This window comes from Loxodonta africana, chromosome 13, assembly GCF_030014295.1.
Source record: "Loxodonta africana isolate mLoxAfr1 chromosome 13, mLoxAfr1.hap2, whole genome shotgun sequence".
In the NCBI taxonomy this organism is placed as follows: Eukaryota; Metazoa; Chordata; class Mammalia; order Proboscidea; family Elephantidae; genus Loxodonta; species Loxodonta africana.
The window spans coordinates 50,566,245-50,577,094 of record NC_087354.1 but is presented as its reverse complement, the minus strand read 5'-3'; the positions used below and the strand labels follow the sequence as shown (position 1 = coordinate 50,577,094).

Here is a 10,850-nt window from a genome sequence, read left to right as displayed (position 1 = left end):
TCAGAGAGCCGCAGTTAGCGTTCCCCAGACTGGCCGGTTCCCACGTGCGTGCAGGAAACCCGAAGCCAGCGCGCAAAAAGCTCCCAACAGGCTCTCGTCAGGAATTGTTCTCAAATTGCAAACAAAAATGCATAATATTCAAGAGCGTATATTCTGTAGGTGTGCGGTTTAAAAGAGTAATAAAATAAACACCCACGGGCGCACCACTCTGTTTAAGAAAAACGATGTTCTCAAAATTAAGCCTGTGTGCTCTTCCCCAGTTACACGCCTCACTCCCCATCCGAGGGAGGAACCACGATCCGGAATTTTGTGTTAACCGTTTTTTCACTGATTTTTTTCTTTTTCAATCTAGTAATTAATTCTTTATTAAAAAAAAAAAAAAAGACACTCAGACATAAAAACCTACAAAACATAAAACCGAGACTCTGACCCGGACGAGGTTTGATCCCAGACAGCCAAGCCTCCGCTTCGCCCCCTAGTGGTAGCCCAGAGGCATCGTGTGAATACGAAGGTATTTCCGGAATCGAAAGGGTGGTGACTCACTTATTTGCATACCCAAAATGCACTGCGCACAGTGCAAGTATAAAACTGCAAAAATTTTTAACTTCGTTAAATTTATATTTTTAAAAAGTGTAGGTTTTATTACAAAATTTTGTAAAAATTTTTATTCAGGCATTGGTTTACGTCGTTAACTAATCACCATCAGTGCAATAAGAGTTTCTGTTACCCGACGCTTGAGTTACGAAAGAGGAAAGTATACTCTGGTTTCTCTTCAGATCGTATAAATCTTTCGCCTTTTACTAAAGATTTCCGTGGAGAGGAACAACTCTGAGTCTTAAACCAATTTTTTGAGGCCTTGTTTCGGCAAGGCTACATTAAACGTGTTTAATGAAAGAGCGGAATTTGTGTTGTTATTAGAAATTGAGCTTAAAAAAACTGGTGTTGTGTAATCACTGCTAGTAAAAGGTGGTTGCATTATTACGATATACGTAAAAACTCACTTATGAGTAGGTAAGATGGGGAGGTTTGTACTTTCCGGTTACTCGCGAGAAGTTGTTTTGGGACGTTTTCAGTTAGTGCCATAGATTGTGTAATTTATTTTTGTGGCGTAGTCGTTGAGCGTTATGACTACTAACAAAGGACTTAACAGTTCGGATCCGCTAGGCGCTCGTTGGGTATTGTGTGGGGCAGTTCTATTCTGTTCTCTAGGAGTTGAGATTGACTCGACAGCAGTGGGTTTTTTTGGTAAGATGGATAAAAAAATTTTACGAGCCGGAATAGAGCACGTTTGGTTTTGCATCAGTGGGGCGGGGGGGAGGAGGTGAAGGGGAAAGCCCTGGGTTTTCTACGGACTCGCAGAAGTTTGTGATTCTACACGATTTTAAGAATATGGCAGCTGGGCTGACCCAGAGGTGGTTCTGGAGCGACGTCGCTGACCCACGTGAGGTCGCTATGAGTGGGAATTCACTCAAGGGTAACTGTTAAGCCTCCTAGTAGCTGCTCATGTGTTCGTCACCCTCCAGGCTGTCAGCCCTTTTCAATCTGTTGTTAGATGCCCTCCAGCCGGTTCCAACTCATAGTGACCCTACATACAACAAAACAAAACGCTGCGGGTCCTAAGCAGTCCTTAAAATCGTTGCGATGTTTTAAGCCCATTCATTGTTGCAGCCATTGTGTCAATCCATCTTGTTGAGAGTCTTCCTCTCTTTTGCTAACTCTTTACTAAAAAAGATGTCCTTCTCCAGGGACTGGTCCCTCCGTAGAACATGTCCAAATTCTGAGAGACAACTCTCACCATCCTCTCTTCTAAGGAGCATTCTGTCTGTGCTTCTTCAAAGACAGACGTATTCATTTTTCTGGCAGTCCGTGGTGTATTCATTCTTCGCCAGCACCGTAATTCTAAGGCGTCAACCTTTCTTGCATCTTCCTTATTCACTGTCCAGCTTTCGCATGCATCCGAGGTGATACGAAAATACCATGGCTTGGGTCAGGCACACCTTAGTTCTCAAAGTGACATCTTTGATTTTTAACTCTTTTAAAAAGGTCTTTTACAGCAGATTTGCCGAATGCAATAGGTCGTTTGATTTCTTGGCTGCTGCTTCCATGGGTGTTGATTGTGGAGTAAAATGAAATCCTTGACAACTTCAGTCGTTTCTCCGTTTATCACAATGTTGCTCATTGGTCCAGGTGAGGATTTTTGTTTTCTTTATGTTGAGGTGCAATCCATACTGAAGGCTGTGGTCTTTGATCTTCATCAGTAAGTGCTTCAAGTCCTCTTTCAGCAAGTAACGTTGTGTCACCTGCATATCGCAGGTTGTTAATGAATCTTCCTCCAATCCAGATGCCCCTTTCTTCTTCCTGTAGTCCAGCTTCTCCGATTATGAGTATTTGACGTTTATTGTTATAATTTCCACCTTTTGAACTTTACATAAATGTAATAATATACAATAATATTATTTAATATTCAAGAATATTGAATGGACTGCCAGAAGAACGAACAGATCTGTCTTGAAAGAAGTACAGCCAGAATGCTCCTTAGAAGCAAGTATGGCGAAACTTCGTCTCATGTACTTGGACATGTTATCAGGAGGGTTTAGTCCTTGGAGAAGGACATCATTCTTGGTAGAGTGTCAGCTAAAGAGAGGAAGACCTCCAACAAGTGGATTGATGCAGTGGCTGCAGCAATGAGCTCAAGCATACCAACTATTGTGAGGGTGGCATAGGACCAGGCAGTGTTTCATTCTGTTGTACATAGGGTCGCTATAAATCAGAACCAACTCGACGGCATCTAACAACAACACTACAGATTGTGAGAAAATTAATTTGTTTGTTAAAGCCCCCACTTGTGGTATTTCTGTTATAGCAGCTCTAGATAACTAAAAAGGAGCCTTGGTGGTGCAGTGGTTAAAGCACTCAGAAGCTAACCAAAAGTTCGGTAGTTTGAACTCCCCAGCCACTCTGCTAGAGAAAGATGTGGCAGTCTGCTTCCATAAAGACTACAGCCTTGGAAACTCTATGGGGCAATTTTATTCTGTCCTATAGGGTCACTGTGAGTTGAAATGGACTTGACAGTAAAGATAACTAAGACACTCCCCTTTCTCTTCTCTCTAAGTATGTCTCATCTCTTCTCTCCTTCTCACCCTTCTTTGTATCCAACCACCTAACCCCCTCACCTATCTACTTATCTAGCCAGGTACGCATTCGTTTGTCCTAGAACCATTTCTTGAGCCAGGAGGTGCTAGGCCCTGTGAGAAATGCTGGGGGTACAAATATAAATATTAGGGTTCTCGTCTTGGAGGAGTCAATACAGATCAACTCCTGTCATCTTTCTGCTGTCTGTTCATCTGTCTGACTTCCCCTGGCCCCTTCCCCCCAACCCAGTCTGTGACAAGAGCCCCCTTGGTAGCCTCCCTCCACCATCTTCGGCAGATCCTGGAGAACGAGCCAAACCAAATCCATTGCCTTCGAGTCCATTTTGACTCATGGCGACCCCATGTATTACAAAGCAGAACTGCTCTGCAGGGTTTTCTTGACTGCAATGTTAACGGAAGCAGATTGCCTGGTTTGTTTTCTGTGGCACTGCTGGGGGGGTTTGAGCCGCCAGCTTTAGGCTAGCAGTCGAGTTCAATCTGTTTCCGCCACCTAGGGACTTTTCCGATCAGTTACAAATGGGAAATGAGTAAATTCTGACTTGACAATTGCAGCAGGCAAAATTCTTCCAAAATGGGGGATCATGAGAAAAAGTCATAAATTGGGTCTGTGGTGAAACTCTTGGGGGAAGTTTGTGGAATGAAGGAAGGAAAGGTGAAAGCATGGCAGGGGGCTCTGGGGGATATTGAACTTGAGCGGGTTTTTGGTCTCTTCCTCAAAAGAAAGGGCCAGAAAGTCCTGTGGGTCACCTCAGGAGGTAAACTACCTTTGAGAAAATGAAGGGGCTCCTCTAGACAACAGCTCTATTGTTCTAGAAAGGGGATGTGATTAGAAGCCTTATGTGGTCCGGAGGGCCATCCCGGGACTGCCCTTAGGAAGGCTGGATAGGAAAGGGATCTTAGAAGGGCTCTGCAAAGGAGAGGTAGCCAGCCTTGCTTGTGTGGCATCCTGTGGAGAGCGAGGATGGAGGCTCTGTGCTGTGAGGTGGCTCTGTGCACTGAGGCTGACCCGTGCCCTGTGGAGACCGAAGAAGTAAGTGCCTCGGGCTGGCTTCTTGGCCCTGTGGCAGGCTGAGCACAGAGGGAGGGACCCCTTGAAGAGGTCCCTGAAGCCACCGAAGGAAGGTGCCATCACTACTGTAAAAGCAAACCAAACCCCCTGCCGTGGAGTTGATTCTGACCCACAGTAACCCTATAGGACAGAGTAGAACTGCCCGTAGGGTTTCCAAGGCTGTAGTCTTTACGGAATCTGACTGCCACATCTTTCTCCCGTGGAGCTACTTCTGGGTTCCAACTGCCGACCATTCGGTTAGCAGCCAAGAGCTTAACCACTGTGCCAAGGGCTCTAGGATCCACATATATAGGGTTTAGGATTTACAACACATTTTGGGGGAACACAATTCAATTTATGACAGGGAGGGAGATAGGGAGACGAGGAGGCAAAGACAGGGAGAGAGGGTGGCAGGTAGGGAAGTGAAGATGGGTGGACAGCCTGATTGATGTACTGACTGACGCAGAAGAGCGCGGGGACAGGTGGCCACCAGGGGAGCTTTCCTTTTTACATCTTTATTAAAAGCTTGGTGGATGACACTCTAGAGTTTGGGAAGGACATAGCTTGCGGACATCACATTTCCTCTTGAGACCAAATCTGTGAGTGAAATCTGTCTCTGTTGTGCTTTCTCTCTGAGCCTCAATTTTCTCATCTAAAAATTGGGTTTTCTCTTCTCCCTTAGAGACATGGAGTGATTTAAGTGAAATAACAGAATAATAACAGTGATTTGGAAAACACTCATTCCCAGAGGAGGGGGTGGTATACCCACATTAAAGCTAAAAGGCAGTGCAGCAGAGTGGTTACCATCCAGCCCCAGAGCCACGTTGCCTGGGCTCTGATCCCAGCTTTTCTACTTCCTGTGTGGCCTTGAACAAGTTACTTAAATTCTCTAGGCCTCGGTTACTTCACCTGTGAAGTGGGTGTGATGATAGTAGCGTCTACCTTACACATTTAGTGTTAACTGTGTTAGCACAGGTGCCTGGCACTTAGTCTGTGCTATATAAGGAAGAATATTATACATTGGAGCCCTGGCAGCACAGTGGTTAAGAGGTCAGCTGCTAACCAAAAGGTCAGTAGTTCGAATCCACCAGCTGCTCCTTGGAAACCCTATGGAGCAGTTCTACTCTGTCCTATAGGGTCGCTATGAGTCAAAATCAACTTGACGACCATGGGTTCGGTTTTTTCTTTTTGGTTGTTAAACATTATGGAAATCCGACACTGGCTCCCTCTGTTGGTCTGAATCAAAGCAAAAAAAAAAAAAAAAAATCTCAAGGAGGAGAGCTGTGGGAATATGAAGAGACACTGTTTTAATTAAACATTTTTCTTCAACATTTTCTATGCTAAGTATTTTTATGCATATTTCATTTCCATTACATGACCATTTCATTTTGTGATTTAATTTTTTGTCAATGATTTTGAATAGGTAATGCATCCACAGGCCACAAAATCTGGAAGGTGTCTGTGAAAGGGCTGGCTGCTTACGCCTGTCTCTTGTACCCCTTTTGGCCAGCGTGAGGGGCGTCAGAATGGAGTGGAGACTGCGCCTGTCCCCGGGGCTGCGCGTTCATCCCTCACCTTAGCTTCAGGGGCGGGGAGGAGCCGGGCTGAGGAGGGTGGGAGGGTCGGGAGAGGCAGGTGGGCAGGTACCGGAGCAAGTGGAGAAGAAAGGGCCCAGGGAAACCAGGAAAAGGGACAGGCTGGAGGAGAGAAGGATGACGCCAGCCTGCAAACGACAGAAGTATGTAGCCATTGAATCATTTCTAAATCAACTAAGACCCATAGATGGGTGTTTACGGATGGGTAACACCTCCGGAGATCCTTTTTTTTTTTTTTTAAATAAACTCATTTAGTAAATTTTTTTTTATTGTGGTGGAAATATATATAATAAAATATTTGCCAGTTCAACACTTTTTACCTGTATAATTCAGTGACATTGTTTAAGTTCATCATCCTATGCAACCATCACTACTATCCTTTTGCGAATTATTCCACCGCTATTGTCGCTCAGAAACTCAGTGCTCCTCTGCTGGGATCCTCTCTCTGAAGCTCAGTGCTGACTTGGGAAAGAAGGAAGCTGGTGTGCAAGACAAAAACATTCCAGGTCCTCTTCGCTGCTATGAATCTCTGAGCGGTGTGAACAGTTCATGTGCTCAGCTGCTAATCCAAAGGTTGGAGGCTGGAGTCCACCCAGAAGTGCCTTGGAAGAAAGGCCTGGAGGCTTACTTCCCAAAAATCAGCCATTGAAAACCCTACGGAGTTCAATTCTACTCTGACACACATGGGGTCTCCATGAGTTGGAATCACCTGGATCCCAGCTGGTTTTCCTACACTGCTGGTGGGAGAATAAGGAAACGCAGCCATCTAGGAGGAGAATGCGGTCAGCTTGGTTAAACGTACAACGTGCAGGCCTCATGTCCGAGCAAAGTTCTGTTATTTCTGCTCCAGAGAAACACGTGCCAGTGAGCACGAGGAGGCAGTGCAAAGATGATCCTTGTACATTGGACAATCATGTCCCAATGCATAAGCATTGGAAATTGTAAACATTTTGAAAATATACATGGCATTATTTAGTACACTATATATTTTATTTAGGTGTATAATTGCATGGAAAAACGCCTGGAAGGATACACTAAGCTGAAAACAATGGGAAGGGGGCTGGGAAGGGGCCTGGGCTTGAGGGGTGGTTGAGAAGGGACTTATTAACATTTTACTTTTTTTTTACAAAGAGAATGCTTTCATGTACTGCTTATTTGACCTAAAGTAATAAACATTTTTTAAAGGAAAATCATAATGAAGAACACCAAAGACACAAGGAAAATATTAGCCCAAGAGACAAAAGGGCCACATAAACCAGAGATTCCATCAGCCTGAGACCAGAACTAAATGGTGCCTGGCTACCACCAATGACTGCCCTGACAGGGAACACAACACAGAGAGTCCCTGAAGAAGCAGGAGAAAAGTGGGGTGCAGAACTCAAAGTCACATAAAAAGACCAGACTTAATGGTCTTACTGAGACTAGAGGAGCCCCAGAAGACATGCCCCCCAGATACTCTGTTAACCCAGAACTAAAACCATTCCCAAAGCCAACTCTTCAGACAAAGATTAGACCGGGCTAAAAGATGTAAAATAATACCCGTAAAGGGTGTGCTTCTTAGTTCAAGCAGATATACAAGTCTAAACAGGCAGCTTCTATCGGGAGGCAAGATAAGGCAGAAAGGGACAGGAGCTGGTTGAATGGACATGGAAAACAAGGGGTGGAAAGGGGGAGTGTGCTATTATATCATAGGGATTGCAATCAGGGTCGCATAACAATGTATAAATTTTTTGTATGAGAAATTAACTTGAGCTGCAAACTTTCACTTAAAGCATAGTTTTTTAAAAAAAGGAAAATCATAGAGCTACTTGAAGAAAAACCAAATTGATCTGGAAGAAGGAGGGAGGGTCGGGAATGAGAGAAAATCCAGTACAGGCTGGAGTTGGGGAGAGAAAGGAGAGAGGTGTGGAGGCGAAGGAGGAACCATGGGACTTGGGAAATAGGCAAAAAGAATATTTAGTATCTTCAGTGTGTGACGGACCATGGCATTCATGTTTTAGCCCCTCTTCCAAGGTATTCAGCAAAGATTTAAATTGCTTTTCAATTTGTTCTCGGGCGTTGGGCTTTTCTTTCAAATATAAAACTGAGACTGACGACAAGGCAGACGGGTTTTATTTGGGTTACAATTTATTTGGCAAACATTTATGGAGGACCTTCTATGCCGGACACTGGGCTGGGCCCTGAGAGTAAAGGGCAGTAAAGCCTTGATAATGAACTCTAGTACATTGTGACAACTCACTCAAGCCAGGTAGAAACAAACCGAGGGAACAATCGATTCTGCCCAAGAGGGTGAAGAAGGCCTCGTGGAGGCAGAGGCATGGGTGGTGGGCCTGACACGAACAGGAATTTTCCAGGGAGAACTGGGAAAGTGAAGGTCCCCGGGTGGCACAAATGGTTTGAACTCTGCTGGTAACCAAAAAGTTGGTGGTTCAAACTCACCCAGCACTATCATGGAAGGAACAGGCCTGGAGATCAGCTTCCATAAAGACCCCAACCAACCAACCAGTTGCCATCGAGTCAGTTCCAACTCATAGCGACCCTACAGGACAGAGTGGAACTTCCTCATAGGATTTCCAAGGCTGTTTTTTTTTTTTTTAATCTTTACTATAGGGTCGCTGTGAGTTGGAATCGACTCGACAGCAGTGGGTTTGGTTTTTGTTTGGAATCTTTACGGAAACAGATTGCCACATCTTTCTCCCAGAGCGGCTGGGGGGTTTGAACTGCTGACCTTTTGGTTAGCAGCCGAGCACTTAACCACTGCACCACCAGAACTCCTTCCATAAAGATTGCAGCCAAGAAAACCCTATGAAGCAGTTCTACTCTGTAACATAGGGAGTCGCCATGAGTAGAAACCCAATTGCGGCAACGGGTTTGTTTTTTGGGTTTTTCTGGGAGATGTTGTTTCCCTCCCTGCCCCCACCTCCTTTCCCACCAGCTCCAAAAAATAGGTGCTCCCAGCAAGACTTTCCAGCCGCAGGGTGCAGCCTGGATATAGGGCTTAGCTCCCCTTTGTTGGTTTCCACTAAATTAAAATTTATCTCTTAGGGAGGAAATGAGGAGTCGGGGGTTTTTCTTCTTCTTAATGGGCCCTGATGAAGGAAATGAATGCAGAGAAAGGATCAGAAATCCGATCCGCTTGCCGGCTCAGAAAGGTGGGAAGGGGGGCTCCCTGCCGCTCAGAGGGGGCAGCTGGGCCCGGTATGTTTTATTATATAATTAACCTTGACCCTTCTGGGTTCAAAGAGAGAGGTTAGTTGGAAATAAATCAATAGTCTGGTCTGGTCACTTCAAAGGCTACAGAACCCGCTGGAAAATTCCATATTGGTTCAGTGTGTAAATTGGAATAGGGTGTGCGATTCTTTTTTGGAAGGAGGGAGGGGGTTTTAGGTCTAAAATTGAAATGAATTGTGTATCCGCTTCCTTTAATCAGGCAATCAGGGGTCTTTACAGCATTTCTTGGGGGTGGGAGGAGGCCTAGGAGACAGCACTGTGACCATGGTCTGACCACTGGGCCTTACTGTAGGACAACAGGCGCCTCTCCCAGCTTAGAAGGCACTTCCTCTCTCATCCCAGCACTCAGTCCTGTATCCTGACATGTCTGGACTGCCTCACCATCGTAATACATACCTTTTATTGAGTGCTTACTGTGGACCAGGTGCCAAGATTTACCAGTTATTTTTTTACTGAATCCTCCTAACAACCCAATTAGATATGGTCCTTTGGACATGTGGACAATATATGGTGCTTTACCCCTGGCTGAGTTCTTTCACTCAGTACTACTACAAGGCTCATCCCTGTACCACTATTATCCTTATTACAGAGGAGGAAACTGAGGTTCAGAGGGGCTCACTATCAAGCCCAGGGCCACTCTGAGGTTCTCATAGTTTACATTTTTTTTTTTCCAGTGCCTGATTTTTTGAAAGTTGAGCACGAGGCCTTGTTTCTGAGGCAGCTCTGAGTGGACTGGAACTCCCAACCTTTCAGTTAGCAGCCAAGGGTGTTAACAATTTACACCACCCAGGTCTTCTCAAAATGTGTTTTAATGCCATTGTTCAAGGAATGAAAACAAGACCCAAGGAAGAGCTGCAAAATTACCCAAATCTTCCAGTCTCCTCAGTCCTTTCCCTGAAGTTCTTAGAAGGGAAATGGAGCTGGGGCTAGTCGCTCTTAAAGTGTCTTGGCTCCGTCTCTAGTTAATCTCTCTCTCTTCAGTCTTTTCTTTCTTTTCCTCTCCCTTCCTTCCTCCCTTCATTTCCTCCCTCCTTCCTCCCTTTCTCCCTCCATCTTTCCTTCCTTTACTTTTTCCACATTTATCAGCATCTAGTGCTATTCCATGGCTACACTGGTGGGGAATAAAGAGATAATGAAGGAGGGAAATTTTACGTCCTAAATTCCAGGAGCAAGGCGACAGACATGAGTGCTGAGCATATTATGCTGCAGAAGGAAATAGCTCTGTATGAGAGGGTTAACCGAGGTGCAGTGGCAGGCGGAGAAGTCGCCCTGCTCCTGGAGAGGGTCAGGGAAGACATCGGGGAAGCCTAGAGACAGTAACAGAGGGGTCAGCATTATCCTGGGGGCACTAAGGACCCCACAGAGGCTCCTCTCCTCCTCTGAGGACACTCCAGACTATTTGGCTGGCTTCCATTCCACCTGGAAAGCCTAGGATGGTATTTAGGAATCATTCACTCATACATTCCTTCATACATTAATGGAGCACCTACTGAGAGCGAGTAAGGTCTCATGCAGCAAATGAGAGCCTCCCGGCAGCTCAGTGGTCTCGCCAGGCACGTTCACACCTCCAAGCCTTTGCTGACGCTGTGCCCTCAGCCTTGGGTGCCCTTCCTCCTTCAGTTCTCCTCTGAAGCCCTCCTTATTCTTGTACTTCAGGTTTTCTTCTGTTTCCACAGCTCGTTGCTGGTCCCATCCAGGTATTTAGGTGGATTGCAGTTATTTGTATTCAGTCTATATACTGTCAGCTCGCTGGAGGAGTGGGGAGGGATGTGCCTATCTCTCGTGTATGGCCATTGCTGAGCACATTTTACCTGCTACGTTCAT

At 45.5% G+C, this 10,850-nt stretch overlaps 1 non-coding gene across 1 annotated transcript; it reads left to right on the top strand.

Annotated features, from left to right (window-relative positions):
* The first annotated feature begins 756 nt into the window (after positions 1–756).
* Positions 757–872, top strand: LOC111752872 (U5 spliceosomal RNA). The gene has a single exon (XR_002787768.1). It is a non-coding gene; the product is annotated as a U5 spliceosomal RNA (small nuclear RNA).
* The last annotated feature ends 9,978 nt before the right edge of the window (positions 873–10,850 follow it).